Below are 6,796 nucleotides of genomic sequence, written 5' to 3' on the forward strand. Positions count from 1 at the left end.
CGGGCTTATCCGAGAGTCTGGCGTTGTAGGGGAGGTGTCCCCACACGCGTGCGTATGTCAGAAGTGTCGGCAGTGTCCGCCGGCGCCGGTCCAGTGTCCACCGTTGTCTGAAAACTGCCCTTTTCTGACCTCTGACCTCACTGGACGGTCCGCCACACTTTTCTTTACACCTCTCGGGCTTATCCGAGAGTCTGGCGTTGTAGGGGAGGTGTCCCCGCACGCGTGCGTATGTCAGAAGTGTCGGCAGTGTCCACCGGTGCCTGTCCAGTGTCCACTGTTGTCTGAAAACTGCACTTTTCTGACCTCTGACCTCACTGGACGGTCCGCCACACTTTTCTTTACACCTCTCTGGCTTATCCGAGAGTGTGGCGTTGTAGGGGAGGTGTCCCCGCACGCGTGCGTATGTCAGAAGTGTCGGCAGTGTCCACCGGTGCCTGTCCAGTGTCCACTGTTGTCTGAAAACTGCACTTTTCTGACCTCTGACCTCACTGGACGGTCCGCCACACTTTTTTTTACACCTCTCGGGCTTATCCGAGAGTGTGGCCGTTGTCTGAAAACTGCACTTTTCTGACCTCTGACCTCACTGGACGGTCCGCCACACTTTTCTTTACACCTCTCGGGCTTATCCGAGAGTCTGGCGTTGTAGGGGAGGTGTCCCCGCACGCGTGCGTATGTCAGAAGTGTCGGCAGTGTCCGCCGGCGCCGGTCCAGTGTCCACCGTTGTCTGAAAACGGCACTTTTCACCGTGGCGTTGTAGGGGAGGTGTCCCCTTACGCGTGCGTATGTCAGAAGTGTCGGCAGTGTCCACCGGTGCCTGTCCAGTGTCCACTGTTGTCTGAAAACTGCACTTTTCTGACCTCTGACCTCACTGGACGGTCCGCCACACTTTTCTTTACACCTCTCGGGCTTATCCGAGAGTGTGGCGTTGTAGGGGAGGTGTCCCCACACGCGTGCGTATGTCAGAAGTGTCGGCAGTGTCCGCCGGCGCCGGTCCAGTGTCCACCGTTGTCTGAAAACTGCACTTTTCTGACCTCTGACCTCACTGTTTGGTCCGCCACACTTTTCTTTACACCTCTCGGGCTTATCCGAGAGTGTGGCGTTGTAGGGGAGGTGTCCCCGCACGCGTGCGTATGTCAGAAGTGTCGGCAGTGTCCGCCGGCGCCGGTCCAGTGTCCACCGTTGTCTGAAAACTGCACTTTTCTGACCTCTGACCTCACTGGACGGTCCGCCACACTTTTCTTTACACCTCTCGGGCTTATCCGAGAGTGTGGCGTTGTAGGGGAGGTGTCCCCGCACGCGTGGGTATGTCAGAAGTGTCGGCAGTGTCCACCGGTGCCTGTCCAGTGTCCACTGTTGTCTGAAAACGGCACTTTTATGACCTCTGACCTCACTGGACGGCCCGCCACACTTTTTTTTACATCTCTCGGGCTTATCCGAGAGTGTGGCGTTGTAGGGGAGGTGTCCCCGCACGCGTGCGTATGTCAGAAGTGTCGGCAGTGTCCGCCGGCGCCGGTCCAGTGTCCACCGTTATCTGAAAACTGCACTTTTCTGACCTCTGACCTCACTGGACGGTCCGCCACACTTTTCTTTACACCTCTCGGGCTTATCCGAGAGTCTGGCGTTGTAGGGGAGGTGTCCCCGCACGCGTGCGTATGTCAGAAGTGTCGGCAGTGTCCGCCGGCGCCGGTCCAGTGTCCACCGTTGTCTGAAAACTGCACTTTTGTGACCTCTTACCTCACTGGACGGTCCGCCACACTTTTCTTTACACCTCTCGGGCTTATCCGAGAGTGTGGCGTTGTAGGGGAGGTGTCCCCGCACGCGTGCGTATGTCAGAAGTGTCGGCAGTGTCCACCGGTGCCTGTCCAGTGTCCACTGTTGTCTGAAAACGGCACTTTTCTGACCTCTGACCTCACTGGACGGTCCGCCACACTTTTTTTTACACCTCTCGGGCTTATCCGAGAGTCTGGCGTTGTAGGGGAGGTGTCCCCGCACGCGTGCGTATGTCAGAAGTGTCGGCAGTGTCCGCCGGTGCCTGTCCAGTGTCCACTGTTGTCTGAAAACTTTACTTTTCTGACACTTCTGGCGGGTCAGAAGTGTCGGCAGTGTCCGCCGGCGCCGGTCCAGTGTCCACCGTTGTCTGAAAACTGCACTTTTCTGACCTCTGACTTCACTGGACGGTCCGCCACACTTTTTTTTACATCTCTCGGGCTTATCCGAGAGTGTGGCGTTGTAGGGGAGGTGTCCCCGCACGCGTGCGTATGTCAGAAGTGTCGGCAGTGTCCGCCGGCGCCGGTCCAGTGTCCACCGTTGTCTGAAAACTGCACTTTTCTGACCTCTGACCTCACTGGACGGTCCGCCACACTTTTCTTTACACCTCTCGGGCTTATCCGAGAGTCTGGCGTTGTAGGGGAGGTGTCCCCGCACGCGTGCGTATGTCAGAAGTGTCGGCAGTGTCCGCCGGCGCCGGTCCAGTGTCCACCGTTGTCTGAAAACTGCCCTTTTCTGACCTCTGACCTCACTGGACGGTCCGCCACACTTTTCTTTACACCTCTCGGGCTTATCCGAGAGTCTGGCGTTGTAGGGGAGGTGTCCCCGCACGCGTGCGTATGTCAGAAGTGTCGGCAGTGTCCGCCGGTGCCTGTCCAGTGTCCACTGTTGTCTGAAAACTTTACTTTTCTGACACTTCTGGCGGGTCAGAAGTGTCGGCAGTGTCCGCCGGCGCCGGTCCAGTGTCCACCGTTGTCTGAAAACTGCACTTTTCTGACCTCTGACTTCACTGGACGGTCCGCCACACTTTTTTTTACATCTCTCGGGCTTATCCGAGAGTGTGGCGTTGTAGGGGAGGTGTCCCCGCACGCGTGCGTATGTCAGAAGTGTCGGCAGTGTCCGCCGGCGCCGGTCCAGTGTCCACCGTTGTCTGAAAACTGCACTTTTCTGACCTCTGACCTCACTGGACGGTCCGCCACACTTTTCTTTACACCTCTCGGGCTTATCCGAGAGTCTGGCGTTGTAGGGGAGGTGTCCCCACACGCGTGCGTATGTCAGAAGTGTCGGCAGTGTCCGCCGGCGCCGGTCCAGTGTCCACCGTTGTCTGAAAACTGCCCTTTTCTGACCTCTGACCTCACTGGACGGTCCGCCACACTTTTCTTTACACCTCTCGGGCTTATCCGAGAGTCTGGCGTTGTAGGGGAGGTGTCCCCGCACGCGTGCGTATGTCAGAAGTGTCGGCAGTGTCCACCGGTGCCTGTCCAGTGTCCACTGTTGTCTGAAAACTGCACTTTTCTGACCTCTGACCTCACTGGACGGTCCGCCACACTTTTCTTTACACCTCTCTGGCTTATCCGAGAGTGTGGCGTTGTAGGGGAGGTGTCCCCGCACGCGTGCGTATGTCAGAAGTGTCGGCAGTGTCCACCGGTGCCTGTCCAGTGTCCACTGTTGTCTGAAAACTGCACTTTTCTGACCTCTGACCTCACTGGACGGTCCGCCACACTTTTTTTTACACCTCTCGGGCTTATCCGAGAGTGTGGCCGTTGTCTGAAAACTGCACTTTTCTGACCTCTGACCTCACTGGACGGTAGGCCACACTTTTTTTTACATCTCTCGGGCTTATCCGAGAGTGTGGCGTTGTAGGGGAGGTGTCCCCGCACGCGTGCGTATGTCAGAAGTGTCGGCAGTGTCCGCCGGCGCCGGTCCAGTGTCCACCGTTGTCTGAAAACTGCACTTTTCTGACCTCTGACCTCACTGGACGGTCCGCCACACTTTTCTTTACACCTCTCGGGCTTATCCGAGAGTCTGGCGTTGTAGGGGAGGTGTCCCCGCACGCGTGCGTATGTCAGAAGTGTCGGCAGTGTCCGCCGGCGCCGGTCCAGTGTCCACCGTTGTCTGAAAACTGCACTTTTCTGACCTCTGACCTCACTGGACGGTCCGCCACACTTTTCTTTACACCTCTCGGGCTTATCCGAGAGTCTGGCGTTGTAGGGGAGGTGTCCCCGCACGCGTGCGTATGTCAGAAGTGTCGGCAGTGTCCGCCGGCGCCGGTCCAGTGTCCACCGTTGTCTGAAAACGGCACTTTTCACCGTGGCGTTGTAGGGGAGGTGTCCCCTTACGCGTGCGTATGTCAGAAGTGTCGGCAGTGTCCACCGGTGCCTGTCCAGTGTCCACTGTTGTCTGAAAACGGCACTTTTCTGACCTCTGACCTCACTGGACGGTCCGCCACACTTTTTTTTACACCTCTCGGGCTTATCCGAGAGTGTGGCGTTGTAGGGGAGGTGTCCCCGCACGCGTGCGTATGTCAGAAGTGTCGGCAGTGTCCACCGGTGCCTGTCCAGTGTCCACTGTTGTCTGAAAACGGCACTTTTCTGACCTCTGACCTCACTGGACGGTCCGCCACACTTTTTTTTACACCTCTCGGGCTTATCCGAGAGTGTGGCGTTGTAGGGGAGGTGTCCCCGCACGCGTGCGTATGTCAGAAGTGTCGGCAGTGTCCACCGGTGCCTGTCCAGTGTCCACTGTTGTCTGAAAACTGCACTTTTCTGACCTCTGACCTCACTGGACGGTCCGCCACACTTTTCTTTACACCTCTCGGGCTTATCCGAGAGTGTGGCGTTGTAGGGGAGGTGTCCCCACACGCGTGCGTATGTCAGAAGTGTCGGCAGTGTCCGCCGGCGCCGGTCCAGTGTCCACCGTTGTCTGAAAACTGCACTTTTCTGACCTCTGACCTCACTGTTTGGTCCGCCACACTTTTCTTTACACCTCTCGGGCTTATCCGAGAGTGTGGCGTTGTAGGGGAGGTGTCCCCGCACGCGTGCGTATGTCAGAAGTGTCGGCAGTGTCCGCCGGCGCCGGTCCAGTGTCCACCGTTGTCTGAAAACTGCACTTTTCTGACCTCTGACCTCACTGGACGGTCCGCCACACTTTTCTTTACACCTCTCGGGCTTATCCGAGAGTCTGGCGTTGTAGGGGAGGTGTCCCCACACGCGTGCGTATGTCAGAAGTGTCGGCAGTGTCCGCCGGCGCCGGTCCAGTGTCCACCGTTGTCTGAAAACTGCCCTTTTCTGACCTCTGACCTCACTGGACGGTCCGCCACACTTTTCTTTACACCTCTCGGGCTTATCCGAGAGTCTGGCGTTGTAGGGGAGGTGTCCCCGCACGCGTGCGTATGTCAGAAGTGTCGGCAGTGTCCACCGGTGCCTGTCCAGTGTCCACTGTTGTCTGAAAACTGCACTTTTCTGACCTCTGACCTCACTGGACGGTCCGCCACACTTTTCTTTACACCTCTCTGGCTTATCCGAGAGTGTGGCGTTGTAGGGGAGGTGTCCCCGCACGCGTGCGTATGTCAGAAGTGTCGGCAGTGTCCACCGGTGCCTGTCCAGTGTCCACTGTTGTCTGAAAACTGCACTTTTCTGACCTCTGACCTCACTGGACGGTCCGCCACACTTTTCTTTACACCTCTCTGGCTTATCCGAGAGTGTGGCGTTGTAGGGGAGGTGTCCCCGCACGCGTGCGTATGTCAGAAGTGTCGGCAGTGTCCACCGGTGCCTGTCCAGTGTCCACTGTTGTCTGAAAACTGCACTTTTCTGACCTCTGACCTCACTGGACGGTCCGCCACACTTTTCTTTACACCTCTCGGGCTTATCCGAGAGTCTGGCGTTGTAGGGGAGGTGTCCCCGCACGCGTGCGTATGTCAGAAGTGTCGGCAGTGTCCACCGGTGCCTGTCCAGTGTCCACTGTTGTCTGAAAACTGCACTTTTCTGACCTCTGACCTCACTGGACGGTCCGCCACACTTTTCTTTACACCTCTCTGGCTTATCCGAGAGTGTGGCGTTGTAGGGGAGGTGTCCCCGCACGCGTGCGTATGTCAGAAGTGTCGGCAGTGTCCACCGGTGCCTGTCCAGTGTCCACTGTTGTCTGAAAACTGCACTTTTCTGACCTCTGACCTCACTGGACGGTCCGCCACACTTTTTTTTACACCTCTCGGGCTTATCCGAGAGTGTGGCCGTTGTCTGAAAACTGCACTTTTCTGACCTCTGACCTCACTGGACGGTAGGCCACACTTTTTTTTACATCTCTCGGGCTTATCCGAGAGTGTGGCGTTGTAGGGGAGGTGTCCCCGCACGCGTGCGTATGTCAGAAGTGTCGGCAGTGTCCGCCGGCGCCGGTCCAGTGTCCACCGTTGTCTGAAAACTGCACTTTTCTGACCTCTGACCTCACTGGACGGTCCGCCACACTTTTCTTTACACCTCTCGGGCTTATCCGAGAGTCTGGCGTTGTAGGGGAGGTGTCCCCGCACGCGTGCGTATGTCAGAAGTGTCGGCAGTGTCCGCCGGCGCCGGTCCAGTGTCCACCGTTGTCTGAAAACTGCACTTTTCTGACCTCTGACCTCACTGTTTGGTCCGCCACACTTTTCTTTACACCTCTCGGGCTTATCCGAGAGTGTGGCGTTGTAGGGGAGGTGTCCCCGCACGCGTGCGTATGTCAGAAGTGTCGGCAGTGTCCACCGGTGCCTGTCCAGTGTCCACTGTTGTCTGAAAACGGCACTTTTCTGACCTCTGACCTCACTGGACGGTCCGCCACACTTTTTTTTACACCTCTCGGGCTTATCCGAGAGTGTGGCGTTGTAGGGGAGGTGTCCCTGCACGCGTGCGTATGTCAGAAGTGTCGGCAGTGTCCGCCGGCGCCGGTCCAGTGTCCACCGTTGTCTGAAAACTGCACTTTTCTGACCTCTGACCTCACTGGACGGTCCGCCACACTTTTTTTTACATCTCTCGGGCTTATCCGAGAGTGTGGCGTTGTAGGG

Source organism: Gymnoscopelus braueri (assembly GCF_963280865.1).
Source record: "Gymnoscopelus braueri genome assembly, contig: SCAFFOLD_48, whole genome shotgun sequence".
NCBI lineage: Eukaryota > Metazoa > Chordata > Actinopteri > Myctophiformes > Myctophidae > Gymnoscopelus > Gymnoscopelus braueri.